The sequence below is a fragment of the Rhincodon typus genome, chromosome 27 (assembly GCF_021869965.1).
Source record: "Rhincodon typus isolate 14 chromosome 27, sRhiTyp1.1, whole genome shotgun sequence".
Classification (NCBI taxonomy): Eukaryota; Metazoa; Chordata; class Chondrichthyes; order Orectolobiformes; family Rhincodontidae; genus Rhincodon; species Rhincodon typus.
In genome coordinates this window covers 23,721,162-23,733,190 of record NC_063358.1, presented here as the reverse complement: position 1 = coordinate 23,733,190, position 12,029 = coordinate 23,721,162, and positions in this window count along the sequence as shown.

The window sequence follows — 12,029 nt, the reverse complement described above, 5'->3', positions numbered from 1 at the left end:
GTGTTCTGCAAAGCGGTCCCCGAGTCTCCGCTTGGTTTCCCCGATGTAGAGGAAGCCACACCGGGTACAGCGGATGCAGTATACCACATTGGCAGATGTGCAGGTGAACATCTGCTTGATGTGGAAAGTCTTCTTGGGGCCTGGGATGGGGGTGAGGGAGGAGGTATGGGGGCAGGTGTAGCACTTCCTGCGGTTGCAGGGAAAAGTGCTGGGTGTGGTGGGGCTGGAGGGGAGTGTGGAGCGGACAAGGGAGTCACGGAGAGAGTGGTCCCTCCGGAAAGCAGATAAGGGTGGGGAGGGAAAGATGTCTTTGGTGGTGGGGTCGGATTGCAGATGGCGGAAGTGTCGGAGGATGATGCATTGGATCCGGAGGTTGGTGGGGTGGTATGTGAGGACGAGGGGGATTCTTTTTTGGTTCTTATTGCATGGACGGGGTGTGAGGGATGAGTTGCGGGAGATGTGGGAGACACGGTTGAGGGCGTTCTCGACCACTGAGGGGGGGAAGTTACAGTCCTTGAAAAACGAGATGTACGGGAGTGGAATGCCTCATCCTGGGAGCAGATGCGGCGGAGGCGAAGGAATTGGGAATAGGGGATGGCATTTTTGCAGGAAGGTGGGTGGGAGGAGGAGTATTCTAGGTAGCTGTGGGAGTCGGTGGGCTTGAAATGAATATCGGTTTCTAGGTGGTTGCCCGAGATGGAGACAGAGAGGTCCAGGAAGGTGAGAGAGGTATTAGAGATGGTCCAGGTAAACTTAAGGTTGGGGTGGAAGGTGTTGGTGAAGTGGATGAACTGTTCGAGCTCCTCGTGGGAGCACGAGGCGGCGCTGATACAGTCATCAATGTAACGGAGGAAGAGTTGGGGTTTAGGGGTACGGAAGAGGGATTGTTCCACGTAACCTACAAAGAGGCAGGCGTAGCTTGGGCCCATGCGGGTACCCATGGCCACCCCCTTTGTCTGTAGGAAGTGGGAGGAATTGAAAGAGAAGTTGTTGAGGGTGAGGACGAGTTCGGCTAAGCGGATGAGGGTGTCAGTGGTTGTTGTGTACCTTCCTTCTGTTAATAGAGGCTTGTTCCCTGGAGGTGAATAATTTGCAATGAGGCATGGTCAAGTCCTGCAAATATTTTGCCCTCGGCTGTGCACTAGTTTTCTTAAGCAATGATAGTGTAAGTAGGTTCTATGTATGAGTTAGCTTTCAGTTACATGCTTAAAATTCAGAAGAAGCAGGAGGTGCCAAGAGTGAGGTTCGCCTCATCCCATTAATGAATAAAAAAAAGAAGGGTCATCGTTACCATGGCATCCTGGATGGTTTTATTTAAATTCCTCTCTGTACTGTAGTCAGGGCCTACAGATTATACTAATGACATTCACATGCTGTGATACCTTTCACTGTGTCTGTTTACCCATTCTTCTTTGTAAGAAAGGAGTCACCTATTAAAATGTGGCTTTTGTTGCCAAAACTTACAATATTGTGAGATTCAACAATTTTATGCTATACTGCATAAAAATACAAACTGGAAGTATGAGAATTCTTGTCTTGATCTAATTTTAAGCTTTGGTGCAAGAATGCTCAAGTTCTTGAAGCATTGATGATAATAAGAATTTCCCTTTAATAAAAAACATTACGCAATGGATAGAATTTCTTCTATTTGACCAGCAAAATGTAATTCTATTTCTTCCAGAGCTATGAAAGCTCTGGCCAGGTGTGTTGTGTAAAGGCTTTAGGATGATGTCTATGATACAATGATGTCATGAAGCTAATCCTCACTTGGCATAAATAACACAGTGTTTGTGGATTGAAGAAGTAGAAGAGGAAAGAAGCATGTAGAATGGACGTGTTAACATTTGATGGTAGAGTCCATGGAATAGTGTTTCACAGGTAATAGGAAGATTACAGCCTGGTTTATCTTTGATCACCATGTATTGTAGCGTTTAACCTTAATATGTAAGAAACAGTATTATAAAGAAGCCCAAGCCTGAAGACAATTCTAGACTTTCCCTTCTCCTCAACTGTCTACCTTGAACCCAAACTCTTGATATGGGCATGAAACCACACCACAGAAGGAGGGGAGAAATGGGCTAAGTCAATGTAGTTATCATTGACATCAAACCAAATTATATGAAACCATTACGGTTGTGGCTTCTACAGGATAGCAGTATAATAAATAAAAATAGATCACTATGAAAGATGCCAAGGGGAAAGACCTTGGTTGAGATTTGCAGGTGAGGAGGATCTGTTCCAAATGTTGAAAAGGCTTTTGCCTCCTAAATCACAAAATCCGGCTCTTCTTTTGACTCTAGGAAAGAGGCAAATAGTCAGTTTATTGGTTGGTTGAACAAGTTAACTTGAAGCTTGATTTCTTGTCAAAGTGGGTCTTACTTTCTGGAAGTCTGGTTTGACGAATTATACAGATACACATCTGTGCCAGTTAGTTAGGAATTGGATTTCAGAATATAATTACTGGAGGATTACATACAAAGTATCAAACTTTACAATCTGGTCTTATGACATGTTGGCCGTGTTGGGGATATGTGGTTCTGGATTTTAATAAACAGGAGAGTGTGGGTTTGGGAGCAGGTGGAGTGTGTTAAAGGCTGCAAAATTGATAGCCCAACAGAATTTGACTTCTACTCTCTGACTTCTGGGTTTCACTGAAACACACTTGACTGTCTGTGAGCGCCTCCCTCGGGCAAGGTGAGTCGCCATTGAATATAACATGTTAATTTCTCAATTACAGCAATATTACCTTAAATTTAGTTCAACTTTGTATTCCATGGTTTCTCAAGCTTTTTGAAATACATCAGTGGATGCAAGGTGAGAAGGCAGTGGCAAATGAGGGAGCCAAGAAAAAAATGTCAATACATAAAAAGGATTTGTTTTTCACAGAACTGGTGTTAATAGGTTACTCCAGTCACAATGGAGATTTCCTCAACATATTAGCGATTTGTAGGTTTAATCTGCACATTGAATCTATGATCTATCGGATTGTTGTGAATGTTGCATTAAATTGGATGTCGGATGGGGCCAACAGACTAACTACCATAGTAGTCTATTAGTCATAGATCCCTAGCTTCACTTCCAACTATAATTTCTTGGCGCCCTCAGTCACACATTCCTCCCAATACAAGGGAAAGGTATCACTCTTCAGATCCTCATCACACCCCTGCCAGTGCTCTAAGGAGCCAATGTAGAAGGATGGCACAGTCTGCACCCATCTATGGTCTATTGTGTGACTTCCGTCCTTCTCCATCCCAATTCCAACTGCTCCACATCCTATATTTGTAGTGTTCCTTTAACTACTGGAGTCGAGATTGTACCATGTCGGTTGCCATCATTTATGTTAATTCTTTTTTCTGTGGGCATCACTAGCAGGGCCAGTATTTATTGTCCATCCTTAATTGCCCTTGAACTAAATTGCTCACCAGGCCATTTTAGACGTTGTTAAGAGTGGTGGATCTGGAGTCACATGTAGGCCAGACCAGGTAAGTTTAGCAGATTTCCTTTCCTAACTAAGCCAGATGGGTTTTTACAACAATTGATGATGGTTTCACGTCACCTTTAATGACAGTAACTTTATTTTCCAGATTTATTTAATGAACTGTTTAAGATGGCAAAAAATATTAAAACATTAAAGGAGCATGGTTTATTAAAAATATTGTTGAAAAAATATGATTTTCTGCGAAAGGATCTGTATCTTATCAGTAGCTTACAAGGGAGGTGCTGGAAATGAACAGTACATGAGGTCTCAAGATTTAATTCATATACAAACATAGAAACGTATGAACCAGAAACAGAAATAAGCTATATGATCCCTCAAGCCTGCTCTGCCATCCATTAAGATCATGGCCGCTCTGTTTCTAATTTTAATTCCTCATTCCAATCTTTCCTGATAACCTTTGTTTCCCTAAAAAGAATCTATATACACTCGCTTTAAAAATATTCAACAAACCTGCCTCTACCACCTTTTGAAGCATAGTTCAAAAGTTACATAGCCCTTTGATAGAAAAAATTATTCTTCTTGTTTTGTCCTAAAAGAGCAACCCTTAATTTTTAAATAGTTCTCCTTGGTTCTCGTCCAGTTTGTTAAGACTGTAGGAACTTATACACTTCAGGGTGAGGTGATGGTCTAGTGGTAGTTTTGTCGAACTGTTAATCCAGAGACCCAGATAATGTTCTGGGAACCTGGGTTCGAATCCCGCCACAGCAGATAGTGGAATTTGAATTCAACACAATATCTGGAATTAAGAATCCAACGATTACCAGAATAACGATTGCTGGAATTACCCATCTGGTTCACTAATGTCCCTTTAGGGAAGGAAACTCCCATCCTTACCTGGTTTGGCCTACATGTGACTTCAGACTCATAGTAATGTGATTGGCTCTTAACTGCACTCTGGGCAATAAATGCTGCCTAGCCAGCAACACCCCTCATCCTGTGAATGTATAAAGAAAAAAAACTTCAATCAAATCACCCCTCAATTTTCTAAACTCTAATGGAAACAATGCCTGCTGTACAACCTTTCTCATAAGACAACCACTCATTCCAGGTATCAATCTAATAAGCGTCTATTGAATTGTCTCCAACCTTCCCTCAATGAGGAGTCCAAAACTGCACAAAGTATTGAGATTTAATCCTACCAATGCCTTGTATAGCTGAAGCATGTCATCCTTATTTTTATGTTCAATTTCTCAAGTAATAAATTATATTGACATGTAATGACTCATCAGGTTGTAGTCTGATGTTTTTCCTGTTGTACAGAAATCAAACACATTCACATGAAATTCAAATGATTGCTGAGTCATCGCCAGTTATTTTAGGCCATTTAATACCTACAACTCATGGCATAGTGCCCTGCACTCATATAGATATAGAAAGAGAAGCAGAGATCAACAGATCAAAGCTTGGCAGTGTATTGGAAAGGATTGAAGATAATGGAGTAACGTTTCCAGCAAAAGCTTGTGATGTTTCTGTCCAAAATCAGTGAAAATGGCACAAAATATCGAGAAATTTCTATTACAAGTTACATTCATTACAAACCAAGCTGCTACATCTTTTGCATTGAATAACATTGTATGCACTGGAAAATGGTACAGCTATGGCCTAAGCATCATCAACTTAATCATCTGAACCAATTTCTGGGAATTGATTTGTTTTGGTTTGATTTATTTATTGTCACATGTATCTTGTTACAAACTACAGTTGTATGCGTCGCCACTCTCTGGCGCCATCTTAAAACACCAAAAAATAAACCAAAACATAGACCCTGCAGGCAGAAAAATGAAGAAATAGAGAAAGTTTTCAACTTTACAGTCTTTCTTGTTAAGTACTCGATCATGAGCCAGTAGCCTGGTGGCCAAGCAGGAGACCCTTCACTATGCTGCTGCTGCTGGAACAAGAGTCACCCCACTCTTCAGTGCCATCTTGCCTCCATGAATGCTCTCGCCACTATGAGTCCTCGCTGGATCTTGCCAATGCAGATGCTACTGATGCTGCTGGGCATCACGCCAGCCCAAACTTGATTCCGCCACCATCTCCATGAATCTGTGCTGGATGCAGATGCCGTTGGGAACCCAAAGTCACCTCTGCCACAGCAACAATGAGTTGACGCTGGCACCACCTCGATAATTCAGAAGCTGCTGGGAACCTGAACTCATGTCTGCAGGCCCTACTCAAGTCCATGCTGCTGGGCCTGCTCAAGTCCACGCATCTGGGGCCTGCTCGAGTCCACGCGGCTGGGGCCTGCTCGGGTCCGCGCGGCTGGGGTCTGCTCGGGTCCGCGCGGCTGGGGCCTGCTCGAGTCTGCGCTGCTGGGCCTAGTCAAGTCTGTGCTGCTGGGCCCAGTCGAGTCTGTGCTGCTGGGCCCAGTTGAGTCCGCGCTGCAGGGCCCACTCAAGTCCGCGCTGCTGGGCCTACTTGAGTCCACACTGCTGGGCCTACTTGACTCCGCGCTGCTGGGCCTACTTGTGTCCGCGCTGCAGGGCCCACTCAAGTCCACGCTGCTGGGCCTACTTGAGTCCGCGCTGCTGGGCCCAGTTGAGTACATGCTGCAGGGCCCACTCAAGTCTGCGTTGCTGGGCCTACTCGAGTCCGCGCTGCTGGGCCCAGTCGAGTCCGTGCTGCCTTTTAAAAGATTGTGAGTAATTAATATTTCACTTGCTGAGGAATATTAGACTGTGCCCTCGTGTAACTAATAAAGGGACTGAGTGCTTTTTTAAAGTCATTTTAATTGTTGTTTATAATCAAGTCACACATTGATGGTGTAATAGATGCTCTTTAAAAATGCACGTTTTTCAGTTGTATTGGTCAGACATTACCAGATTTATGACGCCCACATTTATCAGAATACTTTATAATGCAAGATAAAAATGAACAATTGCATTCCAAAGTGCTGCCCAACTATGCTGCTACATGGAAGGCTTTATGTCTGTTTTCATACAAATATCTTCGAGCAGATGTTTGCCCATACTGCCCAGTGTTCCCCAAATGGAAATCCAACTCCAATATATTAGTGTCACATTACTTCAATCAAAGTAATGCCTCATCCCGTTGGAATTATCACTTTTCTAAAACTGTTGTTAGACTATTAATGGGTTGTTCAGGGCAGCATTCGTATCTGACACAAGAGTGCAGTGCGATTTTAATTAATGAATGGCACCAGCCTTGCAGCTTCATGTTATCTATTCTGCAACTTTGAGGTTTTACAAAAAGTAACAAAGGTATTGTTTATTTGTGTTGTTCCCAATGGGTTTTGTGTCAATTTCAGAAATCTTTTAAATGCTGCTGTGGGTGCCAAACAAGGCCAGAAATACTCTGCTTCTGCACTGTTCAATTGATCAGTCTGATTATGAATTTGTTTACTATTGATGCTCATTGCGGTCGATCAGTTAAACCAGGGTATGAACTCAGAGAAAAGTAAGCAAATGCCAAAGTTGCTGGAAACTTGAGCAGCAAGTGTGCAGCAGACCTTTTTGAGCATTGTGAATAAAATCCGCACATACAGAAAGTACTATAGTCTATCAATCCTGGACCACCTCACCTCAGGCAAGGTGAGAGGTTGAGAAGATGTGGTCTCACAGTGACCTCAGCCAGTGTGGGAACTGAAACCATGCTATTGGTGTTATTCTGCATCGCAAACCAGCTAACCAGCAGGGATGTGTTCAAACATGCGGTTCAGGGGCTTGAATTTTTCTAAGTCCCATCTACTAAACTTTCAAAATTAAAACAGAAATTATGTTTCTTTTGTCCCTGAGTAACCTCTGCAGTCTGTTTAAAGATCACTGTTTACGTTGCTTAATGTCTGGTAGAACTGGACAAAGTACACATGCAGCAAACTCCTTTTAGTTGCATTTACATACTGTATCTTGGGATCTAACAACAAGGTTAACATTTCAAGCCATGTGTTCCAGATGGCTAAAAGTCCCTCTGGCCAATAGTTGGTCCAGCTTATGCGACAGATTGTGGTGTGAATTTCAGATGTAGTGCAGTGATTTCTTACTGATGCAATGCTGGGCAGCTATGAGTTCAATTTCTCCCTCAACAGCATCTTATAGATGAGCACTGCTGAAAAACAGAAATCCTTTGAGAAAAACCTAAATGGCACCCTAACCTGTCTAATCCTAATACAATAAAATGAAACAAAATAAATACTCACTTTCAGTGGTTTAAAAATGACAAGAAGCCATAGAAAGAACAGGCACTGCCTGATGCTTATGAACTCGGTCATTCTCATTCAGAGATAAGCAGTCTATAAATGTCAGAATTCATTCAAGTGGATATGCAAACAGGAAGCTTGTAGGGAGTCTAAGGAGATATTTCCCAGACTGATGCTTGCAATGCTGAATCACATGACAAACATGATGGACATTTCATTCACATTACACTTGGGTGACAACTTCAAGGGTTCCCAGGCCGTGTTACGATACAGATCAGAAATAACACAGGTCAGCCTACACATGTCCCAATGATGAACTTGCCCTCATCAGAAGAGCATCTCTTGATGTGTCACTATGAAAGGTTTGTACATCGTATTGTTTGGAATCTCGTAATCAGATCATCGACATTATATATTTCAGTGAGTTTAGTGTCCAAGACTTTAACCTTTGGAGAGACCAGTCATTTCCGTGGCTGGATTTCAGGGCCTAGATCGAAGAGGGAAATGACAATGATTGTCTCAATTATTGTCATTGAAATGAGACATTTGTCTGAGTTAGATTTAAAGCTGAATATGATATAAGAAAGGATAATGTTCTAACTCACTGCCTTTCCTTGTTCTCTTTGTTAAATCATTTACCCTGGGATGGAGTTAAAATGCTTGCTTCCAGCGAGTGGCTAATTCACCTTGGTAATTCTGTTTGAAGAAGTGATGAAAAAAGACGTATTCAGTAAAATAATTTTTTTATGGTGGCAGTGTGTTGTTTTGATATTTTCCTTAAGTAATGCAGTACCAACGCAAGCAGTCTGGCAGAAAGCTCATAATCTTTTCAACACCCAATAGAAATATCAAAATGGCCATCATGAAACAGGATATGAACACGGCAACAGTTGGTAATGGCTCAATCAAAATATTCTCAAGCACTCTTTCAATAGTTTGTAATTGCTTCAGCAATCTCAGAAATGAATAAACAAAAGAGCTGACCATGCTTCTCCTCAGCACATCACTGCTTTGCAGTCTAATTGTTAACTGAATGCTGTCAACAGGTTGACCCTGATTTAACCCTGCCACCAAAAATTCGGTGTACACAAAGTTAGTTTTGTCATCTTCCCCGAGGCCAGTTATAATTTCAAAATGAAAGTGAACAAGTAGATTAATTTGACATCCTCTTCAGCTAGTCTTCTTGGTTGTTCAGCAAATTTGTGTTTTGCAAAATCAGTCTGTTCTATTCTAAGAGGGTCCACTGCAGCTTGGTTGCTAACTTCCGAATTACAGAGTTCTGCATTCATGTTCCCTTTAGGCCTTGAGCACAAAAATCAGGCCTAACACTTCAGTGCAGAACAGAGCATTATTTAAATGGAGAAAAACCTGCAGACAGCCTTGGTGTAAAGGGCTTTGGGTATATTTGTGCCTGATACATACACAGGAGCAGCAATGAAATGTTGGCTCTGATTTCTTGGAGTATAAGAGTAGGGAAATCCTACTGCAACTGCACAAGGTGCTAGTAAAGTGACGTCTGGAGTTTTGGTCTCCTTATTTAAGGAAAGATATTAATCCATTGGAGGCAGTTCAGAGAAGGTTCATTAGGATGATCTCCAGTACGGAGGGATTGTCTTATGAGCAAATGTTGAGCAGTTTAGGGCTCTACTCATTGGAATTTAGAAGAATGAGAGGTGACCTTATTGAAAAATATAGGAATCTTAAGGGGCTTAACAGGTAAATGCTGTGAGGATGTTTCCTTTCATGGGAGATTCTAGGACCACAATAAAGGGGAACCAATTTTTTTTTTCTATTCATCTGTAGGATATGGCTGTCGCTGGCTGGCCAGCATTTCTTGCCCATCCCTAGTTTCCTTGAGAAGGTGGTGGTGAGCTGCCTTCTTGAATCGTTGCAGTCCACCAGCTGTCGGTTGACCCACAATGCTATTAGGGAGGGAATTCCAGGATTTTGACCCAGCAACAGTGTAGGAACAGCAATATATTTCCAAGTCAGGATGGTGAATGACTTGGAGAGGAACTTGGAGGTGGTGGTGTTCCCATATGTCTGATGCCCTTGTCTTCTAGATGGAAACGGCCGTGGGTCTGAGGATCTTTGGTGAATTTCTACAGAGCATCTTGTAGATAGTACACACTAATGCTACTGAGCGTCATTGGTGGAGGGAGTGAATGCTTGTGGATGTGGTGCCAATCAAGCAGGCTGCTTTGTCCTGGACGGTGTCAAGCTTCTTGAGTGTTGTTGGGGCTGCATTCCATCCAGGCAAGTGGGGAATATTCCATCACACTCCTGAGTTGTGCCTTGTAGGTGGTGGACCGGCTTTGAGGAGTCAGGAGGTGAGTTACTCGCCGCAGTATTCCTAGTTTCTGGCCTGCTCTTGTAGCCACTGTGTTTATGTGGTGAGTCCAGTTGAGTTTCTGGTCAATGGTAACCCCCAGGATGTTGATTGTGGGGGATTCAGTGATGGTAACACCGTTGAATGTCGAGGGGCAGCGGTTAGATTGTCTCTTACTGGTGATGGTCATAGCCTGGCATTTGTTTGGTGCGAATGTCACTTGCCACTTGTCAGCCCAAGCCTGGGTATTGTCCAGATCTTGTTGCATTTGAACATGGACAGCTTCAGTATCTGAGGAGTCACAAATGGTGCTGGACATTGTGCAATCATCGGTGAACATCCCCACTTCTGACCTTATGATGGAGGGAAGGCCATTGATGTAGCAGCTGAAAATGGTTGGGTCTAGGACACGACCCTGAGGAACTACTGCAGAGATGTCCTGGAGCTGAGATGATTGCCCTCCCACAACCATGACCATCTTCCTATGTTTAAGACTACCAATTTAAGACTGAGATGATGAGGAATTTATTCCCTGAGTGTTGTGAGTTTTTGGAGCTCTTTGACAGAGCTGTGGGGACAGTGTCTTTGTGTATATTGAAGGCTGAGATAGATAGATTCTTTAATCAGCAGAAGATTTAAGGGTTATGGGGGAAGGGCAGGAAAGTGGATGTGAGGAATGTTGGATCAGCCATGATCCCATCGAATGTGGAGCAAACCAAGTGGCCAAACAGCTTCCTCCTGTTCCTGTTTCTTACAGTTTTACGCAGTACCTAAGGATTGCTGTGCTTTCAGAGATGTTGTCTTTCAAAAGAAACGTTAATTTAACTGTGCAGGCGGTTGTAAAACATCCTGTGACGTTAAGAAAAGAAGATTTACCCCTGATGTCCCAGTCCATATTTATCTCTCAACTATCAGAAAATGACAGATTATCGAATCATTATCATATTGCTGTGGGAGAGGTTACTGTTTGGAAATTTGCTGTCACATTTCCTGCTTTACAATATTGACTATACTTCAAAAGCACTTAATTGACTGTGAAACACTAAAATGTCCGTTCGCCGTGAAAAGTGCTATGTAAATACAAGTTTTTTTTTAATATACTAAACAAAATCGAAGAAGCCTGATATACTAAAAGTGGGATAATAAAACAAAGAAATGCAGATGCTGGAGATCTGAAATAAAAAACGAAATTGGAATTCTAGACTAATCTGTGGGAAGAACATAGAGTTAATGTTTTGAGTCGAGTGACTCTTTATCAGAACTGTCAAACTTGAAATGAGAGGCAACTCTAAATATCATCCTGCTCTAAACAGCAAGATAAGGACACACGACTATAATTTAACAAGATGCTACAGGCTCCATTTACTACCATGGCACCTTTAGCATCACCACATTCTTATTGAGAAACCACTGCTATAGCACATTACAGCAGTGTGAAGTGTCTTTTGGTTTTCTTGTCTAGCAGAGAAGGATCAATAAACACACTTTCTGACACGCTGTCTTCAGTTTATTATAAACCGTCCATTAACGTACTAACACAGCAACAGCAGAAAGCACTCAACATTTGATGTTCAATAAGCTCTCAAAATCATGTATGTTTACGAGTTTTAATGTGGTTCATCCACAAAGTTGGATCTGATTAAAAATCTGTCAACAGCCCTTTAGGAAGTAGGTGAAGTTGGGAAAGTAGTGGTGGAGCTACAGAATATCACCAACTTGGGAGACACCACAGGAAGTAGACAAGTTCTCAGCTGTTCAGTTTGTGTCAATCCCTTCAGCATTTGATATAGGGATTCAAGTTGATAAAAGAAAAACAACAAAATTTGATAAGATTTATCACTGAAATTGTAAACCAAAATACCAAATTGTTATACCAGACAAAAATAAAAAAATGTATAAAATAGTAAATGAGACATTGATAAAACCCTCAGAGATAGTAAGAACTACCGATGCTTGAGTCAGAGATAACACAGTGTGGAGCTGGAGGAACACAGCAGGCCAGGCAGCATCAGAGGAGCAGGAAAGTTGACATTTCAGGTCAGGACCCA